Below are 14,949 nucleotides of genomic sequence, written 5' to 3' on the forward strand. Positions count from 1 at the left end.
TGACATTCAGAGCCAAATCCCTCCACATGTAACTGCAGGGAGTGGAGAAGGCCTGCAGCCCTGAGGAGGTCTCCTGCCATGGCCAGGGTGCCTTCCTCGGTAGCCAGAAAGGTGTCCAGCCTGTTTAAAGATGACCTTGTGCGACATGAACACCTGATAGCTGTTCTACCCAGGATCTCTCCCGAGTCTAGTTTCCTCTCAGGGCACTAGGATGGTAAAACACTGAGCATCAGCGCATAACCCTGACAGGTCCAATAGCTCCGCTGGAGTTAGAGTGTTCCGGAGTCCCTGGAGCAAATCCCTCAGGAAGAGCAGCGAAGCACAGCCTCTCCCTGAGGGGCTCACCAGGACATTTGGTGCCACACATACCCACTTATGCCCCACCCGGCCCACTGCTTCTGAAACCACAGACCGCAGAGTCCCTGCTGTGTTCAAAGTCAAAACTTTTCTTTATGAAAGTGTGAGCAAGTCCTCAGTACTGATGTAACCAGCACGAACTGACTTTCCTTCTCCCTGGAGCACACAAAGCTCAGAAGTTGACAGACTGGTGACCTACAATTCTGCCAAAACCTAGAGAGCAAACAAGAAGAAGCCTAGAGGATCTTTTTAGTCTAAGGCAAACACAGAACCTGTCTTGAAAGTCTGATCTACATAGGGTAAAGCTAGGCCAAGTTGCTTCACAAATTCCCAAAGACCCTGACCTTGGACTCTGAAGAGGAAAATGCCACTTCACCCTGTGTAGATGTGATGCAACCCTCAAGTTGCATTTGGAATAAGAACAGCAGCTCAGCTCCCAGCAGCTATTCAGGAATATCAGTTTTATACCTCAAACCATCTCCTCCTCAGTCACCTAACAGGAAACCACTTGGGGACTGGGGGTGTAGCTCAATGGTACAGCACATGCCTAGCATGCATAAAACCCTGGGTTCAGTCCCCAGCACAGGAAAGAAAGAGGAGGGAGGGAGGGAAAGATGGAAGGGAGGAAGGAAGGAAGGAACCAACCATTTGGGCACAGAGACCACAGAGTTCTTTACTTGCAGGGGCACCAGTCTCTCCTTGTCTCTGAAAATAACTCATCCACATCCCAAAGGGTACCTTGCTTCTTCTTTCCCATTATGACATCCAACCAACCTTCCTGTCTCCCTGGAGCTTCTCCCTGCCACGTGCGCTCCCCAGCTCTCACCTCTCCAGAGGATCCCCCACATGCAGCCAGGGTGAGCTGAGCTCTGCCACCTTAAAGCCCTGACCAAGGGAATTTAGGCTGACTCAGGAGGGCAGGCTCCATAGAGGGGCCTCCCTTAACCCCCATGGCAACATTAGCAGGACACTTGGGGGCCTGAGGGAATGGCAGGGAGAGCCAGGGGTGGGGTAGAGTGCAGGGATCAGCTGTGGAAGAGGCCTCCAGGACGCATGCACACCACAGCTCTACCTCAGTGGCTGAGATGCCGCTCGGGCCAATCGGCCTCCTCAATGCTTCCTTTCCTGAATGCTTCTCTGAAGACAATAGCAGTGCCCAGCACAGTGGGCCCACAAAGCATCGAGGAGTGACCAGCCCCACGGCATTCCAGCCTCACGCCTGGGCTGGAGGCTTGGCCTGCGGGCCAGAACTGGGGCTGAGGCCTGAGGCGTCCTAAGGTCAGGTGAGGACAAAGGAAGCCAAGGAAGGAAAGGCTGGCCTCCCTGGGGATCCAGGCCCACAGAACAAAAGGAGCCACAGCTAGTCTCCAAACGCAGAGGGGCCTACAGAGGGATAGGTGTTAGAATGACTATTTCCTGAGTGTTCACAACATGGGTATATGACAAAACTGAGCCAAACAGTGCCTGGTTCTGTGACCACCTACCTGGATAACCCAAGAGCAGCTACTAAGATGACTTCTTGTCAATTATTGCCTTCTCTGCAAGGAGGAAAAGCTTAGGGTATTTTATTTTATTTATTTGTTTGTTTGTTTGTTTTTGGTACCAGGAATTGAACTCAGGGCCTCGCACTTGCCAGTAGACACTACGCTGTTGAGCTACATCCCCGGCCCTGCTGATTTCATTTTAAATGAACTGTTTTATAGTCTTTTGCTGTAAAATTGGAAAAGTGTATTGAACAGTGCCCACAGGTAATAAGAAACAAGAAAAATCACTATGTCACCACCAAAGGCAGGAGCCAACCACACTCTGGCTTGTCTTACTTGTATTTATTTATTTTTTATCACATCATGATCATTTTTGGACTTTCAATTCATATTTGATTCTTCATAGCAGTGGCCACGGTTTGCCACCATCTCAGTGCCTATAGGGTCTGCCCTGGTCCCATGACTCTGGAGCCCTATTCACACAGTGCTGTCACATCCGGGGCCCCAGGATCTCCCTGGTCTTGTGCTGCTCAGGGAAGATGTGTACACTATGCATCCCACTTTCATGAGCATAACTAGTTGACATTTTTCAACCAAATTGAAAAAGTGCAGGGTAGAACTGTTTATTTTTCCACAACATGGAGTCCAGTAGAGGGCTAGACAGATACACAGCAGGCCCTCGAGTGTTTACTGAAATAGTGATGTGACACTGCATTGCCATGTTAATTACAACAACCTGCCCACAAATTATAAATGTGCTGTGCACCAATATAAATTCCCCAAGAACAGACTCCTACCTGCTTCCCTGCTCCATCCAGCTCCTGGACCAAGAACAAACAGGGCTCTACTCAGACTAGTTCTCAGTGAATATTTGTTAAAGACATGTTCTTTTAAACATTTTTTTTTCGCTAAGTTCTGTATCCCAAAGAATCTCAAATATCATTTTACTCGATATATGTATTCCTGAATGGATTTGCATGAATAACCATTTACATCTAAGAAATCTACTCATTAAAAAAGTCTTGATGGAAAGCATTCTTCTAAAAATGGAATCTGGCATTTCCTGCCTGACGTTTTGAGATGTTCTCAGGTCTTGCGGTTGGAGTATTCTCCCTATTACAAGCTCCCCCTCCTTTTATTGGATAGTCTCTTTCCCATCTCCTACAATAAACATTCCAAATAAAGCCCAATACATAAATAAAAACAGATTCTTTTTGAAAACTCAATTCATCCGCAAATTCACTTTTTGTATTCCAGACTTTTATAGTTGGCCAGAGATTTGAGTAGGAGTAGTAGTGGAAGTAGTGTGGGAAACCCCAAGGCCCAGGAACCTGGACCCGCATGAAGGTTCCACAGAATGTATGGGCACTGTGCAAAGGACTGTCAGCTCCTGGGAGGCCATCACCCTCTACAGGCACTGCAGAGGGAAGCTGTAGTTCCACCTGCACATCTGCCCTTCAGCATCCAGCATCACCCTGAGGTCCAAAGGGCAAAGCAGACCTCAAGCACACATCTTCCCAGGGCCACAAAGTTGCCAGTGTGGAAACACTTGGAGCCCAAGGATTCTGCTCAAGGGAGAAGAGGGGCTGAGCTACTCTGAAGCTTAAAATTGTTGCAACAAGCCCAAAAGTCCATGCTACCACAGGCAGAATGGCATGGAGTAGGGCACAGCCCAGACTATGGAGTCAGGCTATCAGTCCATAAATAGGGTTGATAACCGTCATTCATTTCTCATACAGATGTTCTCAAAAGATTCATATATGGAAAATACTCAAATTTTTGGTCATAGGACGTCTATATTATAGTGTGTGTGTGGTGCTGGGGTTTGAGCCCAGAGCCTATGGATGCTAGGCCAGTGCTCTACCATTAAGCTACATCCTTTGTCCCTCTGTTTTAGCACTCTTAAAAACGTTTTGAGAGCTGGGTATGGAAGCTGAGGCAGGAGAATTCCAAGTTTGGGTCCTACCCTGGCAATTTAGCAAGACCTTGTTTCAAAATGTTAACAAAAAATAAATAAAATTTTAAATACAACTGGAGATCTAGCTCAGCATGAAGGGCCTGGGACCAATTCCCAGTACTACCCCCCAAAATTATTTTTCAGGATCAGAGAGCTTTTATTTACGTGAGTCAATTGGGATTTATCCCAGAAATGTAAAATCTGTATAATATATTAACACCCAAAGTAATATAATGTATTGCATACATAAAATAAAGCACAAAATTCATATGATGTTCTAAATAGACAAAACCCAACACCTTTTAATGATACACAAAAATAAGAATGGAAGGAAATTCCTACTGAGAAGAGAACTTTTTCAACATGATAAAAGAGGTCTATTAAAAGTTCACAGCTAAAAGCACCCTGGTGCTGAGGTTTGGTATGGTTTGTCCCACAAAGGTTCTGTTGGAAACAGCCCCTTGTACAGTGGCATTGAAGGGGGTGAGACTTCATTAAAAGTGCGTATGTAGGTTGCTGTGCAAGCGCAAGGACCCGAGTTCGATCCCCAGTACCAAAAAAAAAAAAAAAAGTGCGTATGTATAACCTGCCTTCCCCTCCCCTCCCCCACCAGTGATAGCCCCAGTAACCACCACTCTACTCTCAATTTTATAAGATCAACCTTCCAGATTTCATGTTATGAGTGAAATCATCCAGTGCTTGTCTGTGTCACACTTTCCCATTTAACATAGTGATCTCCTGTTCCCATGTTGTCACAAATGACTGAATTTCATTCCTTTTATGGCTCAATAGAATTCCATGCCTATATATACCACATTTTTCTCATCCACTCATCAGTTGATGGACCTTTAATGTGGTCCCACTTTCTGTTTTAAATAGTGCCACAGTAAACAGGGGACTGTGGATGTCTCTTCCACCTACTGGTTTCATGTCTTTTGGATGCACCCAGTAAGTGGGATTGCTAGATCATATAGTAGTTCTACTTCAGATTTTGGAGGCGCCACCATACTGTTTTCCATAATGGTTCTACTATAATTTCTATTTACTTATTTTTTATTTCTAGTCACCATTTTTCAGTCTTTAATTTTTATTAGTGCATGTTTGCAGTAGATAATGATTACATTCCTCGTGGGGAGCTAGTGCACACACATGACACGTCTTAACTCCTTGTCATTCCCCCTTGATTTCCTCCCTCCCCCATCTCTTTTTTTTCTCCTCCATCTCTTGATCCCTTTTGCAAAAGATCTTTCTTTACCCTATTATCTTTTATTTTGTTCTTTATTTATATTTTAGGTTTCTCATATAAGAAAAACAATGTGATATTTAAGCTCATGTGTCTGATTTATTTCACTTAGTATTATGGTCTCAGGGTGCATCCATTTTCCTACTAATGACTTAAGTTTATTCTTCTTTATGGCAGAGTAGTACTCCGTTGTGTATAAATACCGTGTTTTCTTTATCCATTCATCTGTTGATGGACATATGGGCCATTTATACCAGCCAATTGTGCTGATATAAACATGGGTATCCATGTGTCATCATAACATATCTTTTTTTTTTTTGGTACCGGGGATCGAACTCGGGTCCTTGCACTTGTGCAGCAGGTGGCGAAACCACTGAGCTAAATCCCCAGCCCATCGTAATATATCTTTAAGTCTTTCTGGAAGATATCTAGAAAGGGAATACTATAGCTGAGGTGAATGGAATTTCTTGTTTTAGTTGTCTGAGGAATCTCCATACTAATTTCCATAACGGTTATACTAGTTTACATTCCCACCAAGAATGTAGAAGGGCTCCTATTTCCCTGCAGCATTGCTTGCATTTGTTATTATTTGATTTCTTGATGATACCCATTCTTTCTGAAATAAGATGGAATTTCTGTTTTAATTTGCATTTCTCTGATAACCAGATATTGAACTTTTCTCATGTATTCATTAGCCATTTGTACTTCTTCTGAGAAGTATCTTTTCATTTCAGTTGTCCATTTTTTATTGGGCCTCTTATTTGGGGGAGTCTAATATTTTTTAGTTCTTTATGTGTTCTTGATATTAGTCCTCTGTCTGAAGAGTAGCTAGCAATTTTTTTCCCATCCTGTAGGTTGTATCTTTACTATGTTGGTTTTTTCTTTTGCAGTATAGAAGCTTTTTAATTTGATATGATACCATTTGTTGATTCCTTTTTTAAAAGAATTTATCATGCTGGGCCGGGGATTTAGCTCAGTGGTTCTGCCGCCTGCCTTGCAAGCACAAGGTCCTGAGTTTGATCCCCGGTACCAAAAAAAAAGAATTTATCATGCTTTTTCCATATCTTGAATATTATAACATTAAGTTTTCCTAAACCTAATGAAGCCTGAGCAATTTTTTGGAGGTTGATTCATGGTTTACAAAATTATTTTTGTTTGTTTTGGTACTGGGGATCGAACTCAGGACCTTCCACTTGCGAGGCAGGTGGCGATACAAAATTATTTTGAATGAATTCTTGGATGCACACTATGGCAATATATAACTAATGGACAATATCTCACTTAAAGGTTTATTCAAGGGTTTTACATTTTATCTGCTAAATGACTTGTTTGATGTTTAACTGGAAATGTCTTTCCCCTGAGGACCTTGCCACAGTCTCTGCATTCACAGGACTTCTCTCCTGTGCGAGTTGATTTTGAAAGATTTTCCACATTCAGTACTTTTATAAAGTTTCTCCCCTGTATGACTCTTCTATTGTTTAATGAGTGGTGCCTTCTGGATAAAGGTTTTCCCACATTCACTGCATTCTTAGGGCTTTTCAATTCTGTGTGTTCGAGGGTTGACTTTTGGCTGAAGGCTTGTGCAAATTCACAGCTTTCATTAGTCTTCTGTCCAGTGTGAGTTCTTTGATGCACAACAAGGCATGCTTTCTGGATAAATATTTTTCCACATTCATAGAGTTTCTCTGCAGCTTGAATCCTCTACCTTTTATTAAAGGATTTCTTACGGTGGAGAGTTTTTCCTTCTTGATTGGTTTCAAAGAATTTCTCTGCAGGTTTAGCTTTATCAGGATTAGAATGGAGGCATAATTTCCAATATGACTTACACCCATTATCTTTCTTATGTAGCTTTTGTTTTAACTAAGAAAGTTTAAATTATGTCAAGCACCTTCTCCCTGAATAATATTTAGGGAGTCCTTGTCTTGTATAAACAAAGTCTGTGCTCAGATACATGATTTTTCTGCATGTTCTGTATTCGTGGCCCCTTTCATCCTTCAGTATTTCCTTGTCTCTGAATGCATCTTGTCACAGGGGGTTGTCTTGGCTTTGCTTATAGTTATCTATCTACCCATCAACTTGCCAGACTTCTGATAACAGCATTTCAAAATACATGAGGCAAAAATGGATACATCTGGTGTGTGCTCACCTGGACAGCTCCTTGTCTGGGTTCCTCTGTCTGCCTCCCAGCCTCTTCTCTTTGTCCTAAGCTGAAGATCACATCTGGTTGGACAACTAGATACCTCACGGACACCAGGTGGCTATAGTTCTCAAGCATGACATCCCTGTAGAGGTTCTTCAGAGCAGAGTCCAGCTGGTGCCACTCCTCCAGGGTGAAGTCCACAAACACATCCCTGAAACTCAGAGATTCCTGGGACATGGCCTTCCTGCTCTGCTGGATGGAGGTCTCCTGTGACCACAGGCTGGGGCTTCTCGAACTAACAGATGAAGCTAGGGTGTAGATGAGCTGGAGTCTGAAGTAGGTGAGCAGTGGTCTCAGGTATGCACCTTCCATAATTTGGGACAGCTGCCAACCTCTCTGTTGCTTCTTTTCAGTCTGCAATGAATCTAATCACAGCACTTCTGCACCAGACTACCCCCATGGCCCATGTCTCTTCACCCGACAGGAGCACCGACACACAATTTCTTGGCCTGGCCAGCCCTCCCCATTAAGCCCACCCTCCCCTTACTTCTGTGTCAAGGCCCCAAAGATCAGCTGCAGATCCGTTTGTTGATTCTTGATGTTTATATGCAACTGGGGATTCTGTTCAGAAAGTCCTTGCCTATGCCTCAGTCTTCAAGAGTTTTACCTCTTTTGTCTTCCAGCAGATTAAATGTTTCTGTTTTAACAGATATTTGAGCCATCTTGATTTTTAGCTTAGTCAATGGTGAGATATATGGGTCTAGATTCTGCATGTGGATAGCGAATTTTCCCAGCACCATTTGTTAAAGCGGCTATCTTTTCTCCAGGACATGTTTTTGGCTCCTTTGCCAAAAATCAGATAGCTCTATGTGATTGGAATTGTTTCTGCATTCTCTTTGCTGTTCTAAAGATCCACATGTCTGGTTTTGTGCCAGTACTATGCTGTTGTTATCATTATAGCTTTGTAATAACTGGAAGTCTGGGATTGTGGTGCCTCCTGGTTTGCTCTTGTTGCCCAGGATTCCTGTTGCTATTCTGGTTCCATATGAATTTAAAATTATTTTCTCTAGTTCTGTGAAGAATACTGTCAGTATTTTGATTAAGATTGCATTAAACTATATATTGGTTTTGGAAGTATGGCCATTTTAACTATATTGGTTGTGTCTATGAAGGAATAGGGGATATCTTTCCATTTTCTCATATCCTCTTCAATCTCCTTTTTCAGAGTATTGTAGTTTTGATTATAGAGGTCTTTCACTTCCTTGATTAGGTTAATTCTGAAGTATTTAATTTTCTTGGTGCTACTGTGAATAATATTGCTTTTCTAATTTCCAAGATAATTCTTCATTGGTGTACAGAAACACTATTGATTTTTATGAGTTGATTCTGTGCACCACCATGCCTAGCTTATGAGGACTCTATGAATCATAAACTTTGCCAGTAGGGTTAAAAATTAGAAATATAGGGGCCGGGGATTTAGCACAGTGATTCCGCTGCCTGTCTCACGAGCACAAGGACCCAAGTTCCATCCCCGGTACCAAAAAAAAAAAAAAAAGAGCAATATATAGTATTATATTCCTACCAAATTTTTCCCTCATAAGTTACATTTATAACAAAACTATAATTATTTATTACACTTGCTTATTACACATTCAGGGACACAGCAGGGACATTTATGTGTTTGATGGTTTAGCATCCACTTTACTGTGTTTATTTGTGCAATGAACAAGCAATACAGACCACACCTTCCCAATGCTCAAGGTAATGCAGTAATATAACAGTCTCCAAAGAACATAACTGGATATTGCATTAAATACTGCTTTAATCAGGAATAATTGCTATAATGAAACAAATAACATTATTTTCTTCACTGAGCTTTAATTTGAGAACCTGAAGAGTAAAAATCAATCTTAGCATTTAAATCTTTGCAATCTGGGAGATGCATTAGCAACACCACAGACATATTTACCCCCATCTGGAGTAAAGGCTTTTATTAATTTGGGGGAGTAAGACTGAACACTGGCTAAGACAGGACTTGTTGGGGAACTGGTCTGAGGAATAAAGTGGTATCGGTGGATTGCCATGGGTTCAAGGCCAGTCTGGGCTACATAGAGAGTTCAAGGCCAGCCTGAACTACAAAGCAAGACCCTGTCTCAAAAAACAAAAAGTATGTTTCTTGATGTATTCTGCCAATCTGGGTCTTTTGATTGAGGAACTGAGACTGTTTACATTGAGAAGTTTTTTTGGGGGGGATATCAGGGATTGAACTCACGACCTTGTGCTTTTGAGGCAGGCACAGTGCCACTAAGCTAAATCCCTAGCCCTACACTGAGAGTTATTACTAACCTATTGCTGTCATTGCATTATTTTCCTGTTGCTTGACTCCCTTTTTTTTTCTTTCTGCTTACCTGTGTGCCCTGCCTGATACATTCATTCTATTATACATTTTGGCATTGTCGGCTTCATTGTCTCCTTCTAGGGTATCCTTGAGAATATTTTGGAGTGCTGGTTTTGTGGTCATGAATTTCTTAAAGTGCCTTTTGTCATGGAAAGACCTTATTTATCCACTAATTTTTTTTGTGGGGGGGTGGCACCAGGGATTGAACTCAGGACCTTGAGCTTTCAAGGCAGCCATGGCACCACTGAGCTAAATCCCTGGCCTTCTCCACCAATTTTGAGAGCTAGTTTTGCAAGATATATCAGTCTGGGTTTAAAGGTTTTTTCTTTTATTTTCTTATTTTCCAAGCTCTCCTGGCTTTTAAGGTTTGTGTTGAGAAGTCTGCTATAATTCTAATGTGTTTACCTTTATAAGAGGTTCATTGCTTTTCTCTAACATCTTTTAAGATTCTGTCCTTGTGTTGGACTTCTGGGATTTTGACTTTGATGGGTCATGAAGTTCTTTTCTGATTATGGCTATTTGGGATTCTATATGCTTTACTTACCTGTAGTCAAATTATTTCCCCACAGGGGCCCGGGATTTAGCTCAGTGGTTCCACTGCCTGCCTAGCAAGCACAAGGTGCCAAGTTCAATCCCTGGTACCAAAAAAGTTATTTCCATATATGGAAAGTTTTCTGCTATTATTTCTGTAAGCAGGTTTTTCTGTCATTTATGTTGTCTTCTGATTTTTCACTAATTCCAAATAACCTTAGTCTCCTTTGCATCATCTAGCAATTGGATCAATTTTTCATATTCTCTTGTTGTTTTTGTTTTGTTTTGTTTTGTTTTGGGTACTGGGGATCGAATTCAGGTCCTTGTGCTTACGAGGCAGGTGGCAGAACCACTGAGCTAAAGCCCCGGTCCTTCTCTTGTTTTCAAGGTATCTCTGAATAACTGGTCACCAACATCACCCCTACCTTCTAGTTCTGACACTATTCTCACATTGGTCCCTTCTGCTGCCCACACATTCAATAGAATTTTTAATCCCCTGGATTTCTGCTTCTTACCTTTCTGTGGACTCTAATTCTTTGCTAAACTGGTCATTAATGTTTTGCATTATTTTGTTCCACTCCATTAGCTTGTTACTATGTGTTCTGTAAACTCACTTATCATTTTCCTTATTAGGTTTATTATCTGTATAGTTGTATCTTCTGCAAGCTCACCAAGCACCTTATTGATCTTTATTTCCATTTCATCATTTTAAGTAATTTAGCTGCATGGCTTTTGATTTGCTCCTCCTCAGTACTCCATGGATCAGCTTTGGAAGAGTTGGGAGTTTTGGGAGGCATTCTATTGCCATGTCTTCTTGTGTTTCTGTTGTTCTTGGTGTGTTGGTGTGTGTGTGTACATGCACGTGTGCACGTGCATGCGTCCACATGCATGCCAAGTTTGCAGGTCAATAATAGTACAAATTCTTTGTTGCTAATATGGAGACTCTAGTTAGTGTCAGTTTTCTAGTGCTGCGCTCTCAGTATGGCTAACTATAGGCTTTTGCCTCTGTCCCAAGATACAACCACCTCTGTTAATTTAGGAGGGGAGGATGCAATGTAAAAAATGCCAATGCAGAAAAAAGAAAGGAAAGAGTCAGAAAACCAAATTCCTCCATATTTTCAAATGAGTGATTTCTTTCCAGGATCTGCAGTCTTGAAATCCAGCAAGTCGTGGTTTTCTACACGCAGCTTTGCCAAACTGTGGGTCTGTGAGGGCCCACCCCTGCTCCAGAGACTCTTCTGTCTGTACAGCGCAGAGTTCAGCAACAACCCAAGCTGAGGCATGTCCTTGCTCACTCTGGTAGATAAGTAAAGCAATCAGACCACTGGTCTGTGCTGGATGCAGCTGGGTAAGGATGCAAGCCGACTGCTGGACATAATGCGCAAACTTTGAGATCCAGCTGACTCTGAAAGCCACACTCACCAGGCTGGCTTCTCACCATGGAAGGTGAGGCCCCATGTCCTTCCTGGCCTGAGTTGAACTTCTAAGGGGTTCTATGTCTAGTCTATACCCTTTCCATGGCTGTCTCTTGTGCTGTCTCCCAGCTGATCACTGTGGTGGGAAACCCTGGAGACCCTGAAGAGAAGTTCTACAGTTGTTCTGTGAACCCCTTCCCAAAATGGCTCCTGATTAAACCCTCTCCAATATGGCGGGTGCTGCATGGATTTCTCCTTCAACTCTAGCCTGCTGTGAGGAGTCACTGTTACTCATGGGCTTTTCTTGGGGTTAGTGTTGCTGGCCCAGTCCCTTATTTCTTCTTGGGGTTGCGAACCTTCTGGGCCTTACCTTCTCTCCCAGGGCACTGGCCTCATCCATGATCAGGTTAGCCAGTTGGTCAGTACCTCTGCTGCCCTGTGCCAAGGGGAAACAAAACACAGAGCAGGCTCAGAGTTGGCAGGTGACCACAGAGGAAGCACAGAATCCCTGGGTGTGACTTTGGCTGGGGGTGAAGGCATGCAGCTTCCATCCTTCCATGGATACGGTGTTCATCTGTCTACAGGCACAGCCTCTGCCCATCTGTGGGCATGGCTTCTATCTGCCCATGGTGCAGGTTCCAGCCGTCCCTCTAATTTTTTTGGTACTGGGGATCAAACTCAGGACCTTGCACTTTTGAGGCAGGTAGTGGCACCACTGAGCTAAATCCCCGGCTCCCTCTATTTCTTTATTGATATTTTCTACATGATGAGATTTTGTCATTAAGCCTTTCTTTAATCCTTTAACCATGGGTCCCCTTAGTTCGTTAAAAACATTTATAATGGTTGCTTTGAAGTATTTTGGCCAAGTCCAACATCTGAGCCCCTTTAAAAGTCATGTGTAGCTGGGCATGATGGCACATGCCTATATTCCCAGCACTCAGGAGGCTGAGGCAGGAGGATTTCTACGAGTTCCAGATCAGCCTGGGTGACATAAAGGCCAGCCTGAACTACATAGAGAGACCCTGTCTCAAAAAAGAAAAAAAAAAGGCCATGTATATTGGCTTTTCTCCTGTGTATTGGCCACACTTTCCTGTTTCTTTTCATGTCTCACTTTTTTGGTCAAATACTAGATATTTTAGATACTATACTGTAGCAACCTTGACTATCGATTCCCTCTGTCCCCTGGGGTTTGTTGTTTTTTTCACTTGCTTTGTTTATTTTTTGGTTAATGAGTTGATGAACTGAATTTGTGAAGTTTACTTCCACAGCCAGGCATGGTGGCACACACCTGAAATCCCAGCACTCCAGTGGCTGAGGCAGGAGGTTCGCTTCGAGTTTGAGGCCATCTCGAGTTACATAGTGAATTCAAGGCCAGCCTGGACTACACTGTGAGATCCTGTCTCAAAAAAAAAAAAAAGTTTACTTCCCCAGCGATAAATAGCTTCTGCTGTCCATGCTTAGATTTTGTCTCACATTTATCTTTTAACCAGACTACCCAGAGGTTATCAAAGGTCAGTTTAAGCTATTTATTCATCAAACCTTGTCTTTAAGACCCTGGACCATCAATTTTTTTTTTAGGAAGCTTCTTTTCTTTTTTTTCCCCTTTATGTTCAACCAGAGACAAATAGCTTGGATTCCTCCGACTACTCCTTAGAAAGTTGCCGTGGGCAAGCAGAGAGTCTTAAAGACTCCAAGGGATATATGCAATTTTATTTCAAAGCCTAGCTTTCTGGGAGTTGTCTGACATTATGAGCTGAACATGGTGTCACATGCCTGTAATTCCAGCACTTGGGAAGCTGAGCCAGGAGGATTGAGGCCAGCCTGAACTATATAGTGAGACCCTGTCTCAAAAAAAAAGGGGGGGGGGGTTGGAGGGACAAGGAAAAAAAGAAATGAGAGTTGTCTGGTGTCAGAGCAGTTTATTGTTTACAGCATTTGGTTGGAGGTTGTGCAGATGCCCTTTGTGCAGTGGACCCTCTGCCCTGAATGCTGGGTCCTCTTGAAGACTAGAGAATGTTTCATGTCTGTTCCACATCTTGCTAAGATTGCTCCTGAGCAGGGGAAGCGTGATGCTTGTACATAGACTACTCCTATGTCCAGGACGGACTGTGACCCCAAGAGGGTCCTTTCTAGGCTGTTTCTTTCTTCAGTCCTATTAGATTTCTGACCCCACTGTCATTTTACTTACTGCAATTAGCATTGCGATATTATTCACAGTTTTAATTTCTCTTGATAAAATATCAATCATTTCCACAATGCCTTTAGGCATGGAATTTTCCACCCTCTCTTCCAAATTAAAAGGTCTCAGACAGAGATAGGAGCTCTTTACCCTTATGGCCTGACTCTCCCTACAGAAGCTCTGTGCCACTTCATGGGGTTTAAGTTGGGGACAGCGGCTCACTTATCCCCAAATAACACTTCTGCCCTGGAAGTGGGCACTGGACTGACAATAGCTCCTGGTCTTCTTGGCCGCACACTCGTGATATAGAAGGTACATGAGCAAGCCAGGGCAGGAGGGGTGTGGACTGAGGTTACAATGCAGAGCTTTGGCCCTGGAGTGGGGTTTGGGGAAAGGAGACGAGGGCTCCTTTGCCTGCATCAAGTATAGTTCCTATGACAGTTTCTACAAAATTGAGCGGGTAGGGGAGGGAACTGTGGCTCAAATGCCACATATTTTGCACTGAGATGTTAATACCTGGGTTGTTTTGTTGTACTGGGGATTGAACCTAAGGCCTTGAGACAGATGAGAGGCACCAGCTCTCTCATTTTTCCCATGCCAGCTGGAGGGGGAATGTGGTCATCACACCCCTCCCCTCATCTCCCTTTACTCCCCCAGTAGACTGGGACCACTCTCCACTCCAATATAAGTGTAGCCAAACTGTCAGCACGGCAGCCTTCCCTCACTCCTGCCACTTCAGACACACCGTTACCTTTTTGAATAAGGGCCAGGACACCCTGTTGTGGCTAAGATCAGGGAGGGAGGGAATGAGTCCTTTACTTACATACCCTCCCTCATGGCAGGCTTCTAGAAGGTTCCCTGGTTTCATCCCTGCCCTTCACAGAGACAGGTCTGCACCTGCTATGAGCAGCACTGCCCCGTACCCTCCTCAGGTTAGTCTAAGAGGGCTCCCACCTGTGCACTGACCCCACTGTGCTCAGCACGGGCCCTGCTAAAATATTCACTTTGGTATCCTGTATACAGGCTCATGAATTATTTCTTAGGTAGTGTAGGCTCCCAAAGTCCTATAAATCGACCCAGGATTTTTGTCCCGAGTGGTGTGGACAACCCAGTCATTTCAAGGGAAAGAGCAATGAACACTCAAAGCAGCTAGCACTGAAGAGCTCCAGAGACCAGCAACCAACAAAGACCAGCTGCAGAAACCAGCCCTGGATGGCGATGCCGGGCACAGTAGAGACCAGTGCC

The 14,949-nt window shown here is 43.4% G+C and overlaps 1 pseudogene; it reads right to left on the minus strand.

Annotated features, from left to right (window-relative positions):
- Positions 1-2,209: 2,209 nt before the first annotated feature.
- Positions 2,210-7,708, minus strand: LOC147829890 (KRAB domain-containing protein 4 pseudogene; annotated as a pseudogene).
- Positions 7,709-14,949: the final 7,241 nt, after the last annotated feature.

This window comes from Heterocephalus glaber, unplaced genomic scaffold (genome assembly GCF_053883595.1).
Source record: "Heterocephalus glaber isolate CG9 unplaced genomic scaffold, H.glaber_assembly_v1.0 deba00000347, whole genome shotgun sequence".
Taxonomy (NCBI): domain Eukaryota; kingdom Metazoa; phylum Chordata; class Mammalia; order Rodentia; family Bathyergidae; genus Heterocephalus; species Heterocephalus glaber.